Consider the following 27,053-nt stretch of genomic DNA (forward strand, 5'->3'; position numbering starts at 1 on the left):
TGGGTGGATTCCATTGATTTGCACGCTCCAAAACTGGTAAAGCAATTTCTCCAGAGAAATCCGCACAAGGCCCATAGGCGCCCTGGGGTCACCCTGAAAAGGGGGGGTACTGTCACACGTAGCCGCGACGGAGCGCGGCGGGTACAGTACTCACCCGTCCGCGCCCGCCGCCGGCTAGCGTGTGCAGGCTCCGGTCTGCGGTGTGCGGGTAACGGCAGCTCTGGGTAGGGATGGCAGCAGTAGTGGTGCCGGGAGGCCGGCGTCGCCATCTTGGTTGAGGGCAGGAGACAGATTGGCCCAGAGTGGAGGTTCCCTCCTCATCCTGTGCTGACAGCCAATGGCAGCCATCCCCTGGGGATATAGGGGATCTGCCTAGGCTGTTCAGTGTCAGTGCAATGAGTCTTTGGAGTCATTCACAACTCCTAGCTGATTCCCGGATCCTGGCTCTTTCTCTCCTGACTCTGGTGCCTTGCTCCCTGCATCTTGCTACAAGGAAGTTTTCTCCTGACACCAATGCTGCAAGTCCTACCTAGTGCTTGTTCCTGCTTGTGTCCCAGAATTACCCTGCACAGCTTCCCGCTGTCCTCCTTCATACAACTCATTCATTCCATCATCTTTCAGTCATCCGGATCCATTTCTTCTGTCATCAAATCAACCTCCTTCCGGATCCTCATCTATGTACTCTGGCTCACCAAGTATACGTTTCCAGATTTCCCTGCCCGTTATTAGTATTGTGCTGGACTCTATTTAATTTATTCCAACTGTCACTTAAAGAAGTATTTGAGTGAAGTTTATCATTTATGAAATCCGTTATTAAACCTGCACGTTTCAATCCTACTCCTCCTGGTCCGTCTCCGGTTCCTGTGCACCACACGACTCCATCCAGCCCTTTAGCCGTGACACGCCGTCTGTGTGAGTTGTGTGTGCGCCTGCACAGACTGTGTCTTCTCTGAGTCTGGCTCAGCCAGTGTGTCACCAAAGCAGGGCCAGTGTCTCTTTTGTGCACTCTGGCCTGGGCAGGCCATTGTGCATCCGCCGGGCCACTAGGCTCAGGCTGGCTGTGTAAAGTAATGCACCTACATCACCAAACAGGCCAGAAGGGGGCTACTGAATTTCTGAATTCTGAGAAAATACATCATGTGTTCTGATAGCTCTTTGAATAATGTAGATTACAGAGAGACACATGTTACAGCTTCCTAAAATGTTTATAATATTTCTATAAAAAAATATTACATTTCTGACAGTAATTGAATACTACATTTTCATATAAATATGCTGCCATTACCACAACTGATAACTGATTTTTTTCAGCAGATGCTACGGACCTACTGAACCTACAAGAACCTAGTTGATCCTAGTGATGATGCGGAATTGTAGTTCCATGACAGCACTGCAGCATTAAGAGAAAAAATTCTGTATTCGAAATTAATATTGCAGTACTCGGGAGGCCCACTGAGTGTCGCTGCAGTCGCCGTTGAATCATTACCTGATACAGCAACCAGGAAATATATTAAGTAGAAAAAGCAGGAAGGAAGGGAAGGATCAGGTGTTGCTGCTGCTGTGCGCACATCGGTGTCCGGGGAACCGGGGCCGCGATCGCTCACGGTATATAGAGTGTATGGGGAGTGAAGCAATATGTATTGTTTTCTTCATTGTCAAGATTGATAACGCTTTTAAGTACAGCCAGGTCTTCTTACAAAGCCACTGCCTAGCTTTAGTTAGACGTATTTATGTTCTTATTTTTTTAAGTGTGTATAATAGTTCTAAAGTGTTTTAAGATATATACTGATCTTGTAGTTAATTTTATGCCAATTAAATATTTGTTTCGTATAGCACAAAGTCATACAGTAGCTACCCAACACAAGTCATCAGATTGCGTTAAACTTGACTTCTGCGGATGGGAACGTGCTTTAAACCTTTTCACTGGTGTTTTTTTTTTATCATTTTTAGAAATGTAACTGTTACTATGTATTTATATATGCTAAGGGTACCCAAGATGAGCACAGTGTATTAGAGCAATACACTTGCAGATACATTGACAAGCATCTCCCTATACAAAGTTGGTGATGAAAACCATTTTCAAGCATACCTAATAAAATTTGTTTTTACTAATTTATAATGTTAAGGGACCTGCATACACCTTATGTAAATGTACTTATTTGTTCTGTTCAATGTTTAGACTTAATTTAGTTGGCAGCACCTTCACTATACTGATTTTCCACATCTATCTTCCATGCGATACAAGTTGCATTATGCTTCTAGGTGTTTCTAGCACAGGTCTGGTTTGCATATCAGTGCTGATATACAGACCACACTGTGCTAGAAGCACTACAGCAGACAGCGACACCCCAGGCAGGGGAGAGGAACTGCATGGGTTTTCAAAGATGGCGGGTGCTAGAATAAACACTACTTAAGCACCACCTCTCTTATGATCGTCACCTAGTCTCCACCCAGGTTACTCCTATTTTTAACCCACCATCTAGTTGTTCTCTGGAAAGCCCACTCCTCTTTTCCCTAGTTCACTGTCCCTTAGCATATAAGAGGGGTTCACCTTTCTCATTTTTGTTTCTCTAGTTCTATCCTTGCTTCCAGTTCTCCTAGGGTATATGGTCACTAGGTTGACATGCACTGAAGGTTGACAGGGCTTAGGTCGACACCTTCAAAAGGTCGACATGACTTTAGGTTGACAGTCAGGCGGTATTTCATGCCCTAGCCTCCTCTAGGGCACGGAGGGAGAATATGATATTGTGCCAAGCTAATTGAGGCACCAAGCCCAAAACATTCAGGACAAAACAATGTGAAAACCCTGCGTCGACCTTTAGACTGTCGACCTATTGCTTGTGTTGACCTTATATGACCCTGTCGACCTAAAGCAGTGTTGACCTTTTTAGGTGCCGACCTTCAATGGTTGACCCAATACATGTTGACCTTTGTCGACCCAATGACTCATACTCTCTCCTAGTGCCTTTCACCAACTCTGTGTGCTCATCTTTCATTGGACAAAGGCATATTGAGTGCTAAATTGCTGTCCCCGTCCGTGACTCACCTCCACTGGCCTGTCAAGATACAGTGACTTACCCAACCCTCACCCCTTTGAGTTTGTTGGTTTATTGCTCTGTGTTGTTCCAGGGATATGTGAGCTTACATTTATTGTACCTATTATATGTAAAATGTTACTATTATTTTGTATGGTTTATGTATGGCACTTTGTCTTTTTATTGTTAAGGCGTAACCATTTCCAATCTTACTTTTCCTCTACGTTGTAGGCACAAATAGGTTAAACTACTTACCACTTCTGGTTTTCTCCTGCAGTTCAGGAATTTCTCCCAGATGCCCAGTTGTGGGATAAGCCTTGTTCCCAGTGCCAGAATCCCACCAAATTATCCTGAGATAATAAGTGACCTAGAGCACATTAATACCACTTTCAGGCATAAAATCCCAGCTTCAATCTATCTCATACCCAAGGCAAGGAACTTCGCTTGAATCCGGTGCTACCACTTTCACACATGGGTTATTCCTGTGTCGTCAACCTTCACACCAGACCTGGTTCTTGGCATTTAGTGGGCGTAAGGTGTTACCTGTGTTGCAAGTCCTTGGAAAAACTCAGTGTCGCGAGCCTGCAACTCTCAATTCGGGAAGACCTTTACAGACTTAGGTCCTTATTCTGTTTAACTTGCAAGGCTGCGCATTTCGCAGCCTTGCGAGTCCCCCAGCCAACCGATTGAATTATAATAACCCCCTTAAGCCGGACCCGGGTTGATGCACGTTCATGTTGAAAAAGCCAGGTTTTAGGCTTATGCCTAAAGGGTATAAGTTGTCTAAAACTTTGACTTCCATATTTCTTGTCTTCTCTCAGGCTCCATTTCAAATGGTTTTTCTGTTTGCATTCTCTAGAATTCTGTCTATAAAAAATTAGCTGTAAACAGTAAAATGGGGGCTAAGGACCATTCATTGTGCCAGTAGCACGGCCTCCGCTAGCAATGTCTTCTGCTGGCCCTGCAGTAGTGGAGGATGCCGTTGACAACGACGAGTGCGCATATTGTCAGCGGCATCAACTGTACACACTGGATGATATTTAGATTTGTTGTTCCGACCCATCGACAGCCAATAGGTCAACAAGATAGTGGTCAACTTGAGGGGTTTTTATTTCTTCTTTTTCATAATTTACCATCCACTTGGACTAAAACTGTGAATAGCAAAGTGTGCAGAGCGCAGCAGAGCGAAAGACTTCACCTGAAGCATAGCAAGTGAAGCAGTACACTGATTGGGAGTCTATGTGCTGTATGATAAAAATTGACACCCGAAAAACGTTAGAGGAAAAAAAAAGTGCTGATCTTTTCACATGTTGACCCTATGAACCAAAGCCACGGAGACAGTAGTTTAATATAATAAGTAGGTCTGGCAATTGAGCCTGTAAAGGGCCCCATACATCAGCAATTAATTGTGACAATTTTCAGATATGGAGATGATTGCCACAATTAATTTTAGATGTGTGGGCTCCCCCTTTTGGCAATCCCAATAAAAATCGCCAGTTGATTGCTTAATCAGGTTTTTAAACATGTTTAATAATCTGGTATTATCTGCGGATCGTTTTTATATGTGTGGGCATTCCCAGTTCGTCTTCTTCATCTATTTACATTATGAACAGCTGAAATGACAATCGATTGGGCAATTTCCAGATATGAAGATGCAATCTTTAGATGGAAAAATCTGCCGATCACTGAAATAAATCTGTAATGTGTGGGCAAAGTCAGATAGATTGTAAAATCCATTTATCTGGCCAAAAAATCCCTGTATCTGGAAATCCATAAATTGTGATTGCTGATGTATGGGGCCCATTAGTCTAGAAACAGCTGCACACTATTGGAATGCATTATAAGCTGTCACCACTGTTCTTCCCAATGACATCAATGTAAGTTTCTGAAATCAGACAATAGTTAATTCAATCCAGATGAGTCGAATCTTTAAGAACATTTCTCTCCAAAAATATCAATATTTTTTTTTCTTTGCTAAGGAGTAGAGGGTTTTCCCATTAGAATAGGATGATGGAGACCTGCAGGATTCTCCTCCTAAAACAAATTCAGCAATTGCCTGGGAAGCCAAGAAGACCAGCTTTGGTGAAGCAGTCACTTTGGTATACATTACCATGCAGCAAAGACATAAAATGGTATTTAAATGCAATTATGCAGAGAAAGGTTGGGCAGCTACAATAGGCTAGCTATCTATATTAGTTCCCTATTGTCAGAAGCAGAGAGGAACTCAGTGAATCTGGCTGTTGTCCTGAATTCAAAAATAAATATAGGTTTCAAAAGGTGGTTCTGTTTATGACTCCACCCCTTAAGCTGACGTGGTTAAGCAGGAAATGTAACCCTGCAATATAATTCAAGGCAACGTACTGTTTTGCTGTGACTAGCTGACAATTTACTTTACAAGTCTGTCAGACCAATCTGGAATTCACTTTATTACATACCCACAACTATATTTCCTCTACCTCCCCATGGCAGCCAACTCATGGGTTAAGTCCCGAAGGGTAGTATTCTGGAAGGAAACAAAAAAGAACACTGGCCCCTATATAAGCTCCACCTCCTTAGGACTCAGTGTCTTTTTTTTTCCTTCCAGGGTAGTGGAAGGGCTTACCCTGAGCTGCAGCCCTCTCCGCTGCCTAGAGCAGTCGGGGGTGAGGCATGGATTTAAGAAAAAACGGGTCCCCGCTGTCGAGGGCAGTAAGGGGTACCTGAGGTCTGCTGGAACCGGTGGCCGGACGGGGGCTGGCGCCGGAGGTCGGGTCTGGCGTGTGGCGCATGGCGTACCAGGAAGCTCTGTAAGGTCAGGAGCAGAGACGCTGTAGCCGGGCGCCCGTCGGGCAGAAGCCTAGGTGTCCGGAGTATAGCGTCTGACGTCAGCGCGCAAGGACGTAGGAGCCGGGCGCCCGTCGGGCGCTTAGCCTGGGGGCTATGTGCGGCGGGCGTCTGACGTCACGGACGCGCCGCACGCCAGGGGGCGCGTCACTAAGGCGCGTCACTAGGCTCCAGTAACTTTAAAAACGGAGCAGTAAGCTCTCTAAAAGGGGGCCAGTAAGCCTTTAAAGCGTACCAGGAGCTCTGTAAGGCGGAAAGCGGATAGACTGCGGGGAGCAGTGGGGTGGCAGACGCACGCAGTATTCCAGCAGACGGTAGGACTCCGTTAACAGCATTAGCTGGAGGAGTTATCACCATCCTTACCCTATGTCATTGCTTTAGCTACAGGCTTTAAAGCGGCCAGTATGGATGGGGAGAAGAAGCAGCACAGAAAGTCAGGGTAAGCCAGAGATAAGCACTGGTTGGTGAAGCATTTCGGGTACTGACTGTTGTATGTGTATTTTTAGATCAGATACAAGCAAGGGGCAGGCTGAGGCAAAGGCTAAGCACAAGAAACACCACGCTGCCAAGTGCAGTTTGTGTGACAAGGCCCTGCCGGATATGTGGATAGGCTCCGCGTGTAGCGCCTGCAAACTAACCCAACAGATGGGTATGCCCCAGATGACCGAGTTGGTGTCTATGCTGAAGACAGCGTTGGCTGACACATTTATGACAAAACAGGATGTGGAAAAAATGCAGGCAAAAAGGAGCAGAGCTGAGCTCTCAGGGGGATCCCAAGACTCGGCAGAGGGGCCGGCATTGAGAGAGGAGGAAATGGAAGAGGGGGAGATAACGCAGGATAAAACAGAGGCTGACTTTAACCCAGTGTTATTGGAGAACCTGTTGGTTCTTATCAATAAGTCTCTGAAAATAGAAGAGACCCAGGAGGAAGAGAAATTGCAGGACCTGCTGTTCCAGGACAAGAAGAAAAAAGGCAAAACATTTCCATTATCAAAAGCGTTGAAGGAAATGGTGGACGAAGAATGGAGGCACCCGGATAAAAAAGTGGCGGTGCCACTTAGGGTAGCTAAGATGTATCCATTCGAGAGTGAGCAGGTGAAACACTGGGAAGAGGCCCCGAGGGTTGATGCGGCTATCGCAAGAATTTCCAAAAAAACAACGCTCCCCCTGGAAGATGCGAACAATTTTAAAGACGCGATGGAAAGGAAGATGGAGGTCAGCTTGCGGAAACAGCATGTCACCTCGGGGGCAGCTATCAAGACGGCCGCAGCCATGGCGGTAACAGCCAGGGTAATGAGGTCCTGGTGTCATGACCTAGAGTCAGACACGCTGGACGGAATTCAGAGGTCAGATCTGATAAAGACCATTCAGAACATCCAGATTGCCGTGGAGTTCATGTGTGATGCGTCTGTAGACGCGGTGAAATTAGCGGCAAGATCAAGCGCCACGATGGCAGTAGCAAGAAGAGCACTCTGGCTTAAGCCATGGGCAGCAGATACACAGTCGAAGCAGAAACTGCTGGCTCTACCATTTCAGGGACAGTATCTATTTGGCTCCAAGTTGGATGATATCATCACGAAGATCTCGGGCGGTAAGTCTGTGTGGCTGCCGCAGGATAAGGGGAAGAAACCCTTTTTCAACAGGTCGCTTAAATTCCAGTCGCCGGACTTTAAGGAGGCAAGGGCGTATAGGCCAGGGAGAAGCTTCAGAAGGTCCTGGGCAAATCAGAGCTTTTTTCGAGGCCAAAGGGGCAGAGAAGGAAGGTATTCCGCAAGACACTCTAGCCAATGACGCCAGAGAGGCAGTAGGGGGCAGACTGCTGCAGTTCAAGCAGATTTGGTCCCAATCCGTCCAGGACAAATGGGTGCTGGACATAATAGAGTCGGGGTACAAAATAGAATTTGCGAAGTTTCCGGGTTACTGGAGGACGGAGTCTCCAATACCCCGGGAGCCGAGAGAAAAAGCCGCGTTACTGGACAGTCTACAAAAAATGATCAACCAGAAAGTAGTGGTCAAAGTGTCAAAGGAGCAAGAATGGAAAGGTTGCCAATCAAGATTTTTTATAGTCAGAAAGCCTTCAGGAGGCTTCAGAACGATCCTCGATTTAAGAAGAGTAAATGCGTTCATCATAACGAAAAAATTCAGGATGGAGTCACTAAGGTCTATCCTACCGGATATCGTGGAAGGGTCATTTCTGACCACAATAGACCTTCGGGACGCATATCTGCACGTACCAATATACGCAGGGCACCACAGGTATCTAAGATTTCGCCTGGGAAACGTAACATATCAATTTGTCGCCCTGCCTTTCGGCCTGGCTACGTCCCCAAGGACGTTCACAAAGGTGCTGGTGGTGTTGGTCGCCAACCTGCGGCAGCAGGGGATTTGCGTGTGGCCATACCTCGACGACTTGTTGATTATGGCCAGGACAAGGAAAGAGGCAGAGAGAAGCACGTCCCAAGTAAAGCTGTACCTGGAACAACACGGGTGGTTGATAAACCAGGAGAAGAGTCAGCTCATCCCGGCAAAAGCGGCAAAGTATCTGGGCGTCTGGATAGACACAGAACGCATGACAATCAAGCTAACAGAGGACAGAAGACAGAAGCTGAGACGCGAAGTATCTTCTCTCCAAAGCAAAAAAATCATTTCGTCAGGAGACTGCATGAAAGTGCTAGGACTCATTTCGGCGGCATTAGATGCAGTACGATGGGGCAGGTTCCATATGAGGGCTTTCCAAGGCTGCTTCCTTATGCAGTGGGACGGCGATGGAAAAAACAAGTCTCAAAGGATTGTCCTGTCAAAAAAGGCGCGTCAGGATCTAGCATGGTGGTCGGACGGACCAAGGCTAGAAGAGGGAAGAGTGTTCGCGGTGTCAGGACAAAAAGTGGTGACCACGGATGCCAGCCTGACAGGCTGGGGAGCGGTCTGTGGAGAGCAGATAGTTCAAGGGATCTGGACCCAAGAAACAGGAGTCAAGCACTCAAACGTCCGGGAGATGAGGGCAGTGCTTATGGCCTGCATACACCTACAGAAATGCCTAGTGGGAAGAGACATTATCGTGAGGTCCGACAATCAGTCGGTGGTGTCTTACCTGAACAGGCAAGGAGGGACAAAGAGCCGAGAGCTCATGTCGGAGGTATCGGAAGTAATATCTTGGGCAGAGAGCCACGTAAACAGTCTCACGGCGGTGTTTGTGGCAGGCAAGGAGAACCTGCAGGCAGACAGCCTCAGCAGGGAGATTGTGCAGCCGGGAGAATGGGAGTTGTCCCCAGAAGTGTTCAAGCAAATCGTAAAAAGGTGGGGTCAACCCCAGGTGGACCTTATGGCCACAAAGAGAAATGCAAAGCTCCAGAGGTTCTTCTCAAGGCATTGGGAGCCGGGGGCAGAGAAGCAGGACGCACTGACGTCAGTGTGGGAAGCAGAATTCGTGTACGCGTTTCCACCCTTCCCAATAATAGCAAGGCTGCTGAGGAAAATTCAACAAGAAAGAGTGACCGCAATAGTGATCCTTCCGTACTGGCCAAGGAGACCGTGGTTCTCCAAACTACTGGAGATGTCGATAGCAGATCCATGGCACCTGCCGGATTTAAACAACCTAATAGGTCAGAACAGGTTATGGAAGGCACAGCCCTGTACCTGGAAACTGACGGCATGGCTGTTGAGACACGTATGTTAGAGAAGAAAGGGTTTTCCAGTAGAGTGGTAAGGACCTTGCTCAAGGCCAGGAAAGAATCTACGTCCATTACGTACCATAGAATTTGGAGGAGGTACGTGGAGTTCTGTAAGTCAAGGAACAATCAGGCAAAGGAGATAGGCGTGGTGCTGGAGTTTCTACAGCAAGGGCTAGACAAGAATTTGTCCGTGAGCTCAGTTAAGGTGCAGATCTCGGCTCTGTCGGCCATGCTGGACTGGAAACTAGCAGATAATAAGTACATTCAAAGATTTATTCAAGCAGCTAAGCGGATAAAGCCGTCATTCCATAACCCGCTGTCACCTTGGGACCTCAATCTGGTCCTGAACGCGCTAGTAGAAAATCCGTTCGAGCCTTTGCAAGAAGTATCATTGAAAATGCTTACTATGAAAGTGGTGTTCTTAGTAGCTATCACATCTGCAAGAAGAGTATCGGAACTCCAGGCCCTTTGGGCAAAAGAGCCATTCTTGAACTTCTTTCCAGATAAAGTAGTCCTAAGAACGAATCCGCAGTTTCTGCCCAAAGTGGTGTCCACCTTTCATATTAATCAGGAAATCGTCCTGCCCTCGTTCTGCACGAACCCCGCTAACTCAAAGGAAGAGAGGCTACATACGCTAGACGTAGTTAGGGCGCTGAAAATATATTTAGAGAGGACAAAATCTCACAGAAAAACAGAAAGGTTGTTCGTGCTGACCGAGGGGAAGAATAAAGGGCAGGGGGCCAGCAAGACTACGATCTCAAGGTGGATCAAATCCTGTATTTTGGAGGCGTACAGAGTTAGGGGTCAAGATCCGCCGGTGGGCTTGAAGGCTCACTCAACGAGAGCAATGTCGGCCTCCTGGGCGGAAAAGGAGGCGGCATCAATTCAGGAGCTATGTAAAGCAGCGTGCTGGTCCTCAGTACATACCTTCACCAGACATTACAGAATGGATGTAGCGGCGTCAGCAGACGCCCGGTTTGGTAGGAAGGTGCTGAGCGCAGTTGTTTAAGTAAGGTGATGTAACCTTATTATTATTATTTCATTATTATTATCAGTATTGTGTTATTATGCCCGCCCAGTGTGGTAACTGCTTGGGTATTACCCATGAGTTGGCTGCCATGGGGAGGTAGAGGAAAGTACAGATTCCTACCTGTTAATATGCTTTCCTCTACTCCACCATGGCAGCATTATCCCGCCCGGTTGTTGGTGGTTAAATGATTTAAGTTGATGTATAATGGTGTATATGTATGCTATTTAATCAAGACACTGAGTCCTAAGGAGGTGGAGCTTATATAGGGGCCAGTGTTCTTTTTTGTTTCCTTCCAGAATACTACCCTTCGGGACTTAACCCATGAGTTGGCTGCCATGGTGGAGTAGAGGAAAGCATATTAACAGGTAGGAATCTGTACTTTTTTTTCTTTCAAATCTTAGAGAACTAGGATGGTACTCGCTTAGAAATGCCTTAGACCTGTGCCTTGTGTTTGATATGCCACAGCTGGGTATAAAATGATGATGTTGACCATATACATTGTGCATGTGTGAGAGGAATTGGCTTCAGGATAAGCGTATTCAGCTAAACTGACAGGAAGCTGGCATCTGGGTGTGGTGACCGCCATTTTCTGGGAGTGACAGATTGCAGGCGTTTTTAGGTAGGGTGTGTCTGCCTGTATCAGTCGCAGAGTTGTGGAAGGGTCAGACTTACATTTGCACAGAGTGAAAAAATAATTTGATGGCTTGTGGATAGTGGTAAGGTATCCATTCCCAAGTCACTTAAATTTACACAGGGCGGGTTTTCTTTCTGTCTGGGCGACTATCTATTTGCAGTCCTCTGCAACTTTGAAGATCTGTGATAAGGTCTGAATCAGGCCCCTGATCACCTTAGTGATTAGCTGACCAACAAAGCCAATTCGGTCCCTTTTTCGGGTCTCTGCCAACGCCTTGGAGTTATTGTACATTTTATACTAATTTTCCCTGGAACCTCTTCATCGCAGTCTAGCCACTCCCAAGTTCCTGCTGTACATGATATTCCCATTTATGTTCAAAATTATATTAAAGCTTCACGTTTCTAGCACACCTCACACCAAGCGCTGCCTTGCTCCGACAACGACACTGAGACCCTTACTATTAATAATCTGACAAGCCTAACCTCCGTTCACAGCCTAAACTTTAGCCTCCCACCAGCAGCCTAACCTTAATGTTGACATTCTGACCTGACAATAATCTGTCGTCATATCTGTCAATATTTTAGCAATGTTGACAGTGCTATTGCTGACCTTTCCATTATCCCGCACATTAGAGCCGATTCTGGTTCACATGGAGTGATCTGAATACCGCCCCTGCCCCAGGGCCGGACTGGCCATCTGGCACTTCTGGCAAATGCCAGAAGGGCCGATGGCCTTGTGGGCCGATTTTTGCAGAAAGTTCTTAGAACTTACAGGTTCTTTGAACTTTCTGCAGCCGCGCCGCGCCCGCCGCCCGTCATGATGCGGCTCAGACCCCCTGTCATGATGTGGCGCAGACCCCCTGTCATGATGTGGCGCCTCCCCCCGTCATCATGCGGTGCCGCCTTTTAGGTGGGCCGGTTTGCTGAAAATGCCAGGACGGATTTCTGGTCCCAGTCCGGCCCTGCCCCAATTGTTGGGGCTTGCGGATATGCAAAACCTGACTGCGAACGGCATCAGCGATTTTACACGGCATCCCCATAGGTACTTGGGCATGCCGAAGCCTGAGGGGGTGGGCGGCTGACATCACATGACATCACCCACCCGCTCTGTCTTTATCCCGGGGTGCTGCAAATATAAGTCAGTATCCACTGTGTCTTCATAGCACATCCCCTCGCATGGTTACTAGGAGAAACGGTAGTGGGGGGGTGGAGAGTCACAAGGACTCAGTGACCCCATTGTTTCCACATATATCACCCACGGCTGTTCCAACTGCACCTCTGCTTTTTCTGCATCTGTGCCCTCTTTAGTAGAGCCTCCCTATGCTTTGTTTTCATATGTGCAATTATTTAAAGGTCAGAAGATACTCCAGTGAAATAATGTATTCAGGGTTCTTCAGCATAAACCTTTATACTGTATACAATTCCTTCTAGTTCTGAGGGCTTTTAGTGAAGAAGCGTTTGACTATATCAAATCTGATCCTCTTATTATCCTTATCATTAGAATGTCAGGTGGTTTGGCTCAGCTTCTACAAGAAGAGCAGGGAAGATGGAATTACTGCCTATTGTTTTCAGGATTCCGTAGTTGTAATACTTAGGAAGCATTTGGGCTAAGAGTAGGCTCGCTTCCTGCAATTCAATTATTTATTTATTTTTGCCATTCTATCAAGATTTTCAGAAGAGAGGTGTTTTTTTTATTTTATGTATTTATTGTGGTAATGTACAAATGAAATAACAGGTACATGAGACATTCACTTATAAAAGAAAGACAAATATTGTGGTCACCATTCATCATAGGACAAAAGGGAACATACAGTAGTAATGTGAAGAATTGCTAATATGGTTCTGTAAAGCATAAGCCTATTTTTACATTGCAGTTGCATTAAAAGATACAGCAGTGATGGGAACTGTCCATCTCTGAATCAGCCAGCCAGTGCTAAGGAAGTTAGAGGTACGGAGCTATTGTTTTGTACATAAGAGAAGTGTAGTACCAGAAACTGTGCACATCTAGTTAGCTTGTACTCTACAAGGAGTAAAAAAAACATTTTGGTAGCGCAGTGGACACTTTTGGATTAAACCTAGGCTGTTATTAATTTTTTTTTTTTTATGTATTATTGGCCCTTTTCAATTAAGTTTTACATTTGTTCACAATTGATGGGAGACAATTCAGGTATAACCTTGTCTTGAACCTCCCACAGAATATGTTTCTTTAACTGTAGCAACCTAATGGACCACACTGACCTTCGTGATGGTCCCTATGTACACATAGCGTTTTCTTTACTCTTTTTGTTCAGAGGTCATCTACCACTCCAAAGGTTAAGGGTGAATGTACTGACCTGGGTGTAGGTCCCTATGTTCCCGTAATGGTTTCTTTCGGAGCTCAGGTTTCCTCAGATCATAACACCAGTACCGATAGCAGGTTTCTTTTCCAGAAGTTTTATTGTCACCGATAAAAAGTATCCAAACCAGATAAAAATAGTAAAAATACACAGGAGCCTTTACCAGGTGGAGCCAACAGAAAACATAATCCTCCTCACCCGGGATGAGATTGGGATAGAATGTCCGCTCAGATGGAATAAGACAAATGTTGGTCCCTCCTGGTTCTGGCCTCCTGATTACACCAACGCGTTTCTGACACGGTCCTTCCTCAGGGTGTAATTGCACTATGATAGTTGGGGGTTTTTATACCCTAAGGTGAGTGTTTGTGGGAGGGATCAATGCCCTCCTCCTCACTAGTTGGGCACAAAACCCGGCACCTAATCATAGTTAAAAACTGACTTTGCTTAATATAAACAGTAAAATTTACATCTACAACATATACATATAATAAAAATCCATAAACAGTACAAAATATACATACACCGTGTACTGCTACACATAAAACGATATTACAATCCAAAGGCATATTTTCAAACGATCCCATCCCTCCCGCGCACCCTCCGGTATCCTATCCCATCCGTGCCGGAAGTGGTGTACCGGCCGTGTCACTGACACGCAGACCCGGAAGTAGAGCGGCGGCTGTGAACCACATCGCCTCCGTGTTTTCTCCGTCCGTCCTCCTATATAGCGGGGAAAGATGTCTAGTAGTCCCCAAGGCTGCCATGCATCAACGTTGATGCTGTTCATAGCCCAGATGGCTATTTTCATTGCACGCAGCCGGAGGATCTTCAGGATATATAGACCACGTGACTTCCGGTCTATGAACCGCATAGACTCCACGGAGTGGAACGCAAGCTGTTGTTAGTGTAGTAGAGCTGTCCCTCTTTGTTACTAGCCATTGCCGAGGGCAACGCAACATGAAAAAGATAAAAAACAAATATATCAGTACAATGGAGCTGGGTTAAACATATTAGGATATTCATACAATACTTTTGGACAACCATATTTGAGCATACATATATTATAGAGCATTCCTCAAAAAATAGATCTTATTATGAAGCATTCCTCAAAAATAGATCTTCTAGGTAAAATGAATACAGGTTTAGACATTGGATCAAAGGTTAGACAGACTAAGGCACATAACACTGTTGGACAGTTATCTATAAACATACATATGTTGTAGAGCAGATCTCATGAAGGCGATGGATACGTCCCTTCATATGTCATAAAGGGTAAACCTTGTGTCCGGCCAATCAGAGGAACCATTTTAATTCGAAATCCGCATTGAGTCCTCGTGGAACCAAGGTCCTCAATGCGTATATCGTTTTCATCTCTGATTTGGCCAGAGCCGTGTCCCTATCCCCATTCCTCCACTGAGTAGGTATCAATTGGATACCACAAAATGATACCAAGTGTCCGATCTTTTTATCATGTGCAGTTTTAAAATGCATGGAGACATTGGGGGAAATTTACTAAAGGAAATTTGTAAAAAATAGGTGTATTTGTATCCAGAAATACACTTATTTTTGACATTTACTATCCCGAAAATACGGCAATTCGTAGTCGTATTGATGTGCTATCAATACGAATACGAATTGCCGTATTTTCGGGATAGTAAATGTCAAAAATAAGTGTATTTCTGGATACAAATACACCTATTTTTTACGAATTTCCTTTAGTAAATTTCCCCCATTATGTCTCTCTATACCTAATCTAATGTTTCTCGCATGTTCAGCAAGTCTAGTTTTGAGCATGCGGGTAGTCCTCCCCACATATTGACTCCCACATGTGCATTCCAAAAGATAAATAACATATTTTGAATTACATGTAATAAAGTTCATTATTTCATAACTTTTCCCAGTCTAGTTTGATTTTTCTCTTTCAATGGTCCTGGTGACACAGCTCAACACTGGGATGTAGGAGGGTCAGAAGGAGCCAGGCACCTATCCTAAAGTTTTCAGAGGGTAGGCTCCTCCCCTAGTGCATCCCGGACTCTTCAGTTCGTGTTAGGTGCCCACTGGAGTGGGTGCTATTCTAAAGGGCTGCAGGAGCAGCTGAAGAAATAGAGTAGTTAGGGGATTTTTATTATTTTATTAACTTTCACTCTAGCTAGGTAGGCACAGTGTGAAGATTCTTACTAGTGAATCCTCACACTGCTAGCGCAGCAGGAGCTGACAGAAGCGCGTCCTGTCAGCTCACTGTGCACAAGGGACACGCTGTCTGGCCTCCCTGTGCAGCGCTTACAGCTTCTTTTAAGAAGCTGCCTGGGCTCCGGAGCGTCCTGAAACCGGCTTCACGCTTAGGTGGGGATCATGGGGGACAGGCGCTCCGTGATGGCGGCGGCCATTTTCAGCGGAGCTTACACACTGAGCTCCTGTTATGAGAGGACAGCAGTGTTGTTACAGGCATGTTCCAAGTGGTCCCCAACCGAGGGGGAGATACTGGAACTAGGAAATCCCACTAAGGGAGCGGCTGACTGGGGGTGGTTGGCGCCAAAAGTCACGGACCTCGCAGCAGCAGGGACTTGGTCCCTTCCCTCACTCTGTTTTTGGCACCTTTCAGAACGCTTGCAGCGGAGCTGAGCTGGCTTACAGATCCTGACAGAGTGTTTGGATTTCCTGGGCATCGTTTCCCCGCATCTGAAACCTACAGACAGATAAGTGACTGCGTGCATTAATTCTGTATAAGCGCTGTTGTACATTGTATGCACTGTGTGGGTTACTTTACATCATGTCTGAGCAACAAGCTGTGGTTTTGGGGGAGGGAGCCCTTATTACACTGAGCACTTGTAATGTGTGTACACAGAAATTTATACCTGAGCAGAGGGCCAAGGGGGGCTTGTGAATTGCTTGCGCTGCTGTGAGACCCATGGGGAGTGAACCCCAGAGGGCAGAGCAGATTGAACCCGCGTGGGCTAGTGCCCTGGGCAGGTCGGTTAATGCCTTAGTGCAATTGTTGGACAGACAGGGAGATGTCTTGGTAGAATCTCAGAGACCTATGTCACCATCCCAGCAGTCCTCTGGCTCCTTGCCTCTTACCCAGGCAGATCCTGCCTTAATACAGGTGATGCAGGATACTGCAAAGGGGATCAACAGGTTTAGTGACTTGCTAGACAAGATTGATGTTGATGCTGTAGGGACCCCTAAGAGTTCTTATTCGGTACCTGTATTGGTAGATGAAGAGGAGGGAGCATATACAGATATTTACTATTTATATAAAACTTTCAGTGGAGGATAAAACTCCTGCTAAAGGTGTGTTTAAACGACAGCGAAAGGAGGCTGTTACATTTCCTTCTGATGAGGGATTACAGGAAATGTTAGAAGGGGCCTGGAAAACCCCTGATAAAAGGCTTCAGATGCCAAAGAGATTCCTAAGTCTCTACCCCATGCCAGAGTCTCATGCGGAGCTCTGGGAAAAAGTGCCAGTTGTGGATGCTTCTGTGGCGCGTCTGTCTAAGGCTACTGTATTGCCAGTACAAGGGGGCGCAGCCTTTAAAGATCCTGTGGACAAAAAGCTGGAGGGTAACCTCAAGGCTATATTTGAAGGGGTGGGATTCATCCTACGTCCTCTTATTGCTTCAGCCTGGGTCTCTAAGGCCATGATTGAGTGGGCTAATGATTTATGCACCATTTTACATGCTGATCCTGGTGTATTGCTGCTGGCGGAGAAACTTAAGGCAGCAGCTGAGTATGTGTTGGAAGCGGAGGAGGAAGCGCTCAAAATGGCGACCAGAGTTTCCACAGTATCTATCAATGCCAGGAGAGTACTCTGGCTTAAGGCCTGGGAAGCAGACAATGAGTCTAAGAAGGCCTTAGAAACATTAGCTTTCAAAGGAAAGTTATTATTTGGTTCTGAATTAGAAGAGATTATTAAGCAGGCCACGGGTGGCAAGAGCACCTTCCTGCCTGCTCCCGCGGCAAAGCAGACATCCAGATTCTCTGCTTTTAGGCCCTCCTTTCGGCCCTCCCCTAGAGGTGGTGCGTCCTTTCGAGGACAGTCTTTTAGGGGAAAGTTTCAGTCAGCCAGGGGTAAGGCCCCGAAGTCAAAATTTGGCTCCTTTCACAAGAAGCCTGTCACCAAAGGAGAGGACAAACCCTCCGCATGACTGTCAGAGGATTTGCCCGGCAGTGGTAAAGGTGGGGGGGCGTCTATCACATTTCAAGGACGCATGGGCTTCTCTAGACCAGGATTCCTGGGTGTTAGACATTATAGCCCAGGGCTACAAAATTCCCTTCAAAGGTCTTCCTCCGAGAAGATTTATTCCCACATCTTTGCCAAAGGAAGCTCGGCTCCGTTCAGCTCTTTTAAAAGCAGCTCACTCTCTGTTAGAGAAGGGGGTGGTAATTCCGGTTCCCAGGGCGGAGTGGAAGAAAGGCTTTTATTCCACTCTGTTTCTGGTGCCCAAACCAGACGGGTCTTTCAGACCAATACTAAATTTAAAGTCTCTAAATGTCCATTTGTGGGTGGACCATTTCAAAATGGAGTCTCTACGGTCAGTGCTGCTAAGCCTGGACCAGGGAGAATTTTTGGCGTCCATGGATGTCCAGGACGCGTATCTTCATGTACCTATACACCCAGAACATCAGGCCCTGTTGAGGTTTGCGATAGGAGATCTGCATTTACAGTTCCAGGCGTTGCCCTTTGGTCTGGCCACAGCGCCAAGGGTATTCACCAAAATAATGTCTGTAATGGCGGCTGTGCTTCGGCTGAGGGGAATCACAGTGATACCTTATTTGGACGACCTGCTGTTCAAAGCAGAGTCAGCAGACAGGTTGCAGAGTCATTTGGCAGAAGCCATCAATTTTTTACAGGCTCACGGCTGGCTTTTAAACTTACAAAAGTCTCAGTTGGTGCCGTCACAGAGACTCCAATTCTTGGGAGTCATTCTGGATACCCATTTACACCGGGTATTTTTACCGGAGACAAAGGCCAGGGATCTGGTTGCTTTAGTCCAGGAGATTCTCAGCTCTCAGAGCACATCAGTGTGGAGGTGCCTCAAGCTGCTGGGGAAAATGGTGGCGTCGTTCGAGACGCTGCAGTTTGCCAGGTTCCACTCTCGGGTGTTCCAGTGGAACATCTTAACGGCTTGGTCAGGAAACACTCAGACCATGAAGACAGAGCAAATAGTGTTGTCGTCGGAAACTCGAGCCTCCCTGAAATGGTGGACAGACGGGATTCCCTTCAGTGGGGTCGGTCACTGCAGGCCTGGAGCTGGTGGGTGGTAACTACCGACGCCAGTCTCAGGGGCTGGGGGGCAGTAGTCTTGGACCTGCGGCTGCAGGGCTTGTGGACTCCAGAGGAGTCTGCTCTTACGATCAACATCTTGGAACTGAGAGCTGTCTGGAAAGTGATTTCTCTGGCGGGAGACATGCTACAGAGACTCCCTTTAAGGATTCAGAGCGACAACGCCACAGCTGTGGCGTATCTGAATCATCAGGGAGGTACACGCAGCAAATTAGCCATGTGGGAGGTGTCCAGAATCCTCCTGTGGGCGGAACAGAATGTTCCAGCAGTGTCAGCTATATTCATACCAGGAGTGTAGAATATAGAGGCAGACTTCCTGAGCAGGGAGGAGCTGAAGGAAGGAGAATGGAGTTTAAATCCTCAGATATTTCATCAGCTTACCCTGAGGTGGGGAACTCCGGATGTGGACCTGATGGCATCCAGGTTCAACCATCAGGTGCCCAGGTTTTATGCCAGAATGAGGGATCCACTGGCAGAAGCAGTGGATGCCATGACTATCCCCTGGGAGGGGAATCTCTTGTATGTTTTTCCGCCAGTCCCAATGCTGGCGAGACTATTGAAAAGGATACAGGCTCAGGCAATTCCGGTGATCTTAGTGGCCCCAGATTGGCCGAGGAGGTCCTGGTACTCGAGGCTTCGGAGATTATCAGTGGACTCGTGGCCTCTGCCTCTGAGACCAGACCTTCTAAGACAAGGACCGTTCAATCATCTGGATTCAGCTCGATTAATTTTGACGGCCTGGCTATTGAGATCGCCATTCTAAGGAATAAAGGTTTCTCAGAGGCAGTGGTTAATACCATGATAAAAGCCAGGAAGTCAGTGTCTTCTGCAAATTATTATAGGGTCTGGAAGACCTACATTCGATGGTGTGAGAGACGGAAGTCACATACATCACGTTTTAAGTTGACAAAAATGATGGAATTTTTGCAGGATGGCTTTTCTTCTGGGTTAAGCCTTCAGTCCTTAAAGGTGCAGATCTCGGCTTTGTCCATCTACTTTCAGAAAAAGATTGCTATTTTACCCGAAATCCAGACTTTTCTGCAGGGGGTGTCTCGGTTAAAACCTCCCTACAAACAACCAGTAGCGCCTTGGGGCTTATCACTGGTTTTGGAATGCCTTCAGAAGGCACCCTTTGAGCCTTTAAGGTCGGCGGACCTTAAGTTTCTCACATGGAAGCTGGTATTCTTGTTGGCAGTGGCATCGGCAAAGAGGGTGTCAGAGTTGGGAGCATTGTCATGCAAGTCTCCTTTCCTGATATTTCACGATGATAGGGCAGTTCTTCGGACGGTACCTCAGTTTTTGCCTAAAGTAGTCTCGGCTTTCCATCTAAATCAGGAGATAGTTCTGCCTGTGTTTCAACCCCCAGAGGGTTCTAGAAAAAGGGACAAATTGAAGAATTTGGATGTGGTGCGTGCCTTACGCATTTATGTGGACAGAGTTAAGAGTGTCAGAAAGACTGACACCTTGTTAGTATTGTATGAAATACACAAAATTGGTTGGCCTGCATCTAAGCAGACCATTGCTAGGTGGTTGCGCTCTGTTATAGCGTTTGCATACACTAAAGTTGGTAGGCCTGTTCCGGCCAGAATTAATGCGCACACCACCAGGTCAGTCGCCACCTCTTGGGCGGTTCGACATGGGGCAACAGCTGAGCAGGTTTGCAGGGCTGCCACTTGGTCGTCTGTTCATACCTTTGCCAAATTCTATAGGTTCCATGAGTTCGCGTCGGAGGACGCATCATTCGGGCGAGCAGTGATGAGAGCTGCAGACCTGAGCGTACCCACCCAAAGGACCGGCTCTGGAACGTCCCAGTGTTAAGCTGTGTAACCAGGACCATTGAAAGAGAAAAAAGGGATTTTTGTAAGAACTTACCGTTCGAATCCCTTTCTCTGATATGGTCCTGGTGACACAGCGATCCCTCCCTTATGCTCAGTAAGTATGCCAGTATTCATGATGTTCATGTTAAAATGGTTAATAAACAGTTATTGTTTAAAAATGTGCATATAATATGTGCAGGCGTTTGTACTGAGTTAATGTATTCCAGTGGCTTTGAAAGACTGAACTGAAGAGTCCGGGATGCAGTAGGGGAAGAGCCTACCCTCTGAAAACTTTAGGATAGGTGCCTGGCTCCTTCGGACCCTCCTACATCCCAGTGTTGAGCTGTGTCACCAGGACCATATCAGAGAAAGGGATTCGAACGGTAAGTTCTTACAAAAATCCCTTTATAGTGTGTTATCTTAGGTACATCACTTTTACACAATCTACATAAACAACAAGATCCACATCGGTAAAATCCTCTTGATTTAATATTACCCATAGGGTTGGGGGTATTGATGGCACTCCGTACCAAAGCATCCTTGATGTTATTGGCCTTACGGAACACAAATCTGTTTTTTTTTTTTCCTATTTGTTCCTTCAATAGAGGATCCTCTATTGAAGGAACAAATAGAAAAAAAAAAAACAGATTTGTGTTCTGTAAGGCCAACCTCATCAAGGATGCTTTGGTACGGAGTGCCATCAATACCCCCAACCCTATGGGTAATATTAAATCAAGAGGATTTTACCGATGTGGATCTTGTTGTTTATGTAGATTGTGTAAAAGTGATGTACCTAAGATAACACACTATAAATCAAACCAGACTGGGAAAAGTTATGAAATAATGAACTTTATTACATTTAATTCAAAATATGTTATTTATCTTTTGGAATGCACATGTGGGAGTCAATATGTGGGGAGGACTACCCGCATGCTCAAAACTAGACTTGCTGAACATGCGAGAAACATTAGATTAGGTACAGAGACACATAATGTCTCCATGCATTTTAAAACTGCACATGATAAAAAGATCGGACACTTGGGGTGACATTCTATGCTCTGCGCTAAATGCGCATGTTTAATTCGCACACTATATCGCCGCAAATCGCATTTTTCTAACTCGCACTTTTCAGTCCAAATTCGATTATTTAATGTGATGCGCATTTGAGGCTGAAAAGTGCGAAGAGTTGCAATTTGCGGCGAATTTTAGTCTTAAAAAAAGTGCGATTTTTAGTATGAAAAGAGTGTGATTTTTAGTCCGAAAAACGCGCCATTTCTTCCGCTGGTCATGTGCGAGTTTTGGACCAACCGGAGTGCGATTTACAAACCTGTCTCCGCATGACTAAGAACCCCCAAACCTATTGGCCCACCTATGTCCCCTCCATTATGCATCACACCCCCTATATAAAGGGCCATTGGCGCCATTTCACTCTTTGATAGGAAGTAAGGAGCATGGAGAGGAGCAGTGGAAGCGTTTGTGCAGGAAGAGGAACCAGTGGCAGAGGAACCAGTGGCAGAGGAACCAGTGGCAGAGGGAGCACTGGCAGAGGGAGCACTGGGAGCACTGGCAGAGGGAGCACTGGCAGAGGGAGCACTGGCAGTAGCCAGACAAGTGGGAGAGGCAGCAGTGTGGGAGGCAGCATGGCCACAGCAAGGCCAGCCTCAGCTCAGACCCTGGCCGTCTAGCCCCAGCAGGAGGAGGTGGAGGATCCGCTGGCATCCCCATCCTACAGCCAAGCCCTAGACCATACCCCACACCAGCTGCAGGAGGGCCACATGTCAGAGGTGGATGAATATGCTGGTGAGGAGGAGGAAGACACTGCCATGGAGGAGGAGGAGGGTGACATGGCTGGTGCAGAAAATGAGGAGGAGGAGGAGGAGGTGGTAGCTGGTCGCACCAAAAGTGGCCGCATGGTCAGGTTTTCCTATGAGGAAAATGTGGCACTTGTGAGGGCTATCATGCCAGTGTACGAGAGGCTGCTTGGCAAAACCAACTACAAGACCACTGCCCAGCGCAAGTGCGCTATATGGAAGGACATCACCCAGGCGGTGAACGCTGTGAGTAATCACAAGCGCCTGGTGCGCAATGTGAAGAAGCGCTTCAACGATATCAAACGCCAGTTGAAGCATAAAATGGCCCTGGAGATGGAGGAGGCCACCAGGACTGGAGGAGGAAGCCCCACCACTGTCAGCTACAATGCATATGAGGTGAAGCTGAAGCGCATCATCCCCCCTGAGGTCCTGCCTGGGATGCATGTGGCGGATACCGACAGGGCCCAAACGCCACCGCGAGCTGGTAAGTGTGACCCCATGCAAACTGTAACATACATGCCAATGTATTATACCTGTAATGTGCACTTTTATTGTTATGCTTTGTAAAGTGCTGCTGTGGAACTACATAGCCCAGCAAGGTCATGCACAAGAAAATGGCTGCTCCTGCTTTGAAATTGCTGATAATGCTGGCCCTTGTAGTTCCACAACTAATCTGATTGATTATGAGTGTACCATTCTTTGCAGCAGACTACCATCTATGTGTACAAAAACCCTGTGGTGTAATGGAGGTTTAGCTGGCATGCCTACATACCACCGAATATCCTATAGTTGTCATGTGTACACTAGTTTACTACTAAGTCTGAAATGAAAGATTTGCCTGAAAACTAAACAAAGGGTGGTCCAGATATAATGCTGCCCTTTTCTATTGGGTATTGTCCATTATTGTGAATTCACTGCATGTTTTCTGAAAATGCATATCCATTGCAAGGTCCATAATGCCTGGCCATCTTTCCTTGTACAGATTGTCCGTCCCGAAGTGCTGCTGCAGCATCTAAGAGAAGAAGGCCCGTTGCTGCAGAATCTGCGGAAGCAGGTAAATGACTAAACAACACACCATTACACATACAGTACACACACCCATGTCACATCAACAATATCTCACACTACATTCTGCTCCTGCTGCTACATTGCAACGGAAATGAGTGTAATCTGAGCTAGGCATGTGACATATTAATAATGTCATTGTTGCATGCAGTATCGGGGTACATGTGTAAGTGCATAACACCCCTAGGTATGGGCGTCAGCCATCTATAGGCCTATGTAAAACAGTATAGAGGACAGTGTGGCCTATATATGCATGAGTACTTACCTCTTCTCTGTATCCACAGGTGCTATACAACTAGGGTCAAACCAAACAGATTCTTCAATACTGGTGCTAGACGAAATGGACATCATTCTTGATCCGGTCGACACCTTTGCGGCAGAGGAAGAAATTCCGGGCTCGTCCCAGAGTGATCTTCCCCCAAGTGGGGTGCCTCCCAACCCACCCCCAACCACCCAGCAACCCCATACACCAGCTACTGCTTCCCAAGTAGCTAACTCCTTGGTGAATTTCAAGGACAAGCAGCTTGAATTCATGGCCTCCCAAAGCCTCCAAATGGGAAATATACAGGGGTACATGCGTGACACCTTCCTGCAGTTGCGCAAAATGGCACGTAGTGTAAGGGTAGCTGTAGGCACTCAAGTGCGCATTGCCAACAGTCTTGACAGCCGTTTTGCAGAACTAACTTCTGCAATACGGGAGCAGAATAGCCATATTGGGAGCCTGGCCCAAACTCTTACAGCCCTAGCCCACACATGCACAGCGCAGACCAATGCCCTCCTAGCTATGCAGGCACAAATACAGCAGCAGCAGGAAGCCAATGTGGGAGGTGGCACTACCTCAACCCTCAGCAGTGTCTCCAGCACCCCAATAAGTGTCTCCCCCACTTCCCTACCCCGTCGTAGTGTGAGGACCCGTGGTGGGCTTAGTGCCAGCTCTAAAAGTGGTGTAGGGCTGCCTGATGCTGGCCGAAGGTAGCTGCTACATCAGTGTTTCTACATTCAAAAAGCCCAACTATCTGTCTACATGGCCCCACAGTTTGTATTTTGCACATGTTACATTGCAGAATGGTTTACAGCAAAACAAGTAAAGTTTGCAAACCGCATTCCATTGTGTTTGTGTCTTTTTCTCTATATAAATTAATGTGTGATTTTATAACATATTGTAATGGTATATGACTATGGGATTGCAGTAAAGTAGTGTGGTATAACTCCTTGGCTGGCAAAGGTTATAGATGTACATTTTCCAGCAGGCTCTGACACTCATGGTTTGGACTGTAATGGTTGTAGTGTGTCTGGGCATGCTGGAACATGTAGTTCCACAACACCAGTGAGCCATGTTTCACAGAAAACTTAATTGTTACATGTACCAAGAGTACTTAGAAGGTAGATATCAGCAAGGGATAGGTCAGCACCACCATGTGCATCTGTTGTGGACTGGTGTTAGGTTAAATATGGGTGGAAAGTGGTGGTACTGGTCAATAATTTGATGAGTACACTTCCAACACTGGTACATTTTGGAGTACAGGCCACATGTGCTTACCAGAAAAGCTACGCCTGCTGATGTATGTCTGCAACAACTTCTTTATAGCAAGTAACAGTACAGTACAATTCTTAGACAAAGTGGCCTGTGATAGCACCAAGGCCCATGAGGTCACAGACTGAGTGGAGGCTGTGGACAAATAGTAGAGGGCACACATTAATGAGTGCTGGACAGACACTACATAGTTGGCACCCACAAAATGGGCACAAGCATCTCTCACCTGCTCATATAACTCCGACAGGGTAATGGGGTTCAGCGTAACCATCCCCACAACCTGTTGTTCCGACAGGTAGTCCAGGTACAGGTGGGCACCATACATACGTGGGGTACCCAGTAGTGGGGGGGCAACCAGCAGCTTTTGCCCACCTTCCTCCCTCCTGCGTTTGCCCTCCAATTGGGACACATCACAGATAAGCAATTTTAAAATAGTCATACAAATCTACATGAATTAAACCCTCACAGGTGTCCTTACTAATGTTGGGGTTAAGGTAGGGGGGTTTGGGATTGATAATGAAGGCACCTGTGTTGAAATTAACCATGTGCGCACTTGACCAAAATGAGGTGTGTGGAAATGCGCCAAACAGAACCAGGTCTGAAAAAAGTGCGATAAATAGACACCGCAAAAGTGCGATTTGCAAATGCGCATAGCATTAAATAAGCGGTTTGTATAGTTTTGCATTGGAAAACATCTGGATGCGATAAAAGTGCAAATTAATCTCGCACTTTTGTTCCGCATACCTTTACGCACAAAATATGCGATTTCTGTCCCTTAACGCATCACGTTAAATTGGCGATTTCACTGAAAAATGCGATATCGCCATTTTGTGGTCTAAATAACGCCAAAAACAGAAAATCGCAGAGCATAGAATGTCACCCTTGGTATCATTTTGTGGTATCCAATTGATACCTACTCAGTGGAGGAATGGGGATAGGGACACGGCTCTGGCCAAATCAGAGATGAAAACGATATACGCATTGAGGACCTTGGTTCCACGAGGACTCAATGCGGATTTCGAATTAAAATGGTTCCTCTGATTGGCCGGACACAAGGTTTACCCTTTATGACATATGAAGGGACGTATCCATCGCCTTCATGAGATCTGCTCTACAACATATGTATGTTTATAGATAACTGTCCAACAGTGTTATGTGCCTTAGTCTGTCTAACCTTTGATCCAATGTCTAAACCTGTATTCATTTTACCTAGAAGATCTATTTTTGAGGAATGCTTCATAATAAGATCTATTTTTTGAGGAATGCTCTATAATATATGTATGCTCAAATATGGTTGTCCAAAAGTATTGTATGAATATCCTAATATGTTTAACCCAGCTCCATTGTACTGATATATTTGTTTTTTATCTTTTTCATGTTGCGTTGCCCTCGGCAATGGCTAGTAACAAAGAGGGACAGCTCTACTACACTAACAACAGCTTGCGTTCCACTCCGTGGAGTCTATGCGGTTCATAGACCGGAAGTCACGTGGTCTATATATCCTGAAGATCCTCCGGCTGCGTGCAATGAAAATAGCCATCTGGGCTATGAACAGCATCAACGTTGATGCACGGCAGCCTTGGGGACTACTAAACATCTTTCCCCGCTATATAGGAGGACGGACGGAGAAAACACGGAGGCGATGTGGTTCACAGCCGCCGCTCTACTTCCGGGTCTGCGTGTCAGTGACACGGCCGGTACATCACTTCCGGCACGGATGGGATAGGATACCGGAGGGTGCGCGGGAGGGATGGGATCGTTTGAAAATATGGATGGCTATGGATTGTAATATCGTTTTATGTGCAGCAGTACACTGTGTATGTATATTTTGGACTGTTTATGGATTTTTAAGAAACATGTAATTTTAGCATTATATGTATATGTTGTAGATGTAAATTTTACTGTTTATATTAAGCAAAGTCAGTTTTTAACTATGATTAGGTGCCGGGTTTTGTGCCCAACTAGTGAGGAGAAGGGCATTGATCCCTCCCACAAACACTAACCTTAGGGTATA

General features: G+C 46.3%; 1 protein-coding gene across 2 annotated transcripts in view; it reads left to right on the forward strand.

Annotated features, from left to right (window-relative positions):
* Positions 1-1,502: 1,502 nt before the first annotated feature.
* The window catches only part of CYB561D1 (cytochrome b561 family member D1), a 45,808-nt gene continuing 20,257 nt past the window's right edge, over positions 1,503-27,053 (forward strand). The window contains exons 1-2 of one of the 2 annotated variants that reach the window (XM_083172938.1): positions 1,531-1,605; positions 13,067-13,140. The gene's annotated coding sequence lies outside the window, so the exon portion shown is untranslated. Of the gene's footprint in view, positions 1,606-13,066; positions 13,141-27,053 lie in introns of both variants that reach the window. The other variant, XM_083172936.1, reaches the window with a different exon arrangement.

This window comes from Crinia signifera, chromosome 2 (assembly GCF_055691185.1).
Source record: "Crinia signifera chromosome 2, ASM5569118v1, whole genome shotgun sequence".
In the NCBI taxonomy this organism is placed as follows: domain Eukaryota; kingdom Metazoa; phylum Chordata; class Amphibia; order Anura; family Myobatrachidae; genus Crinia; species Crinia signifera.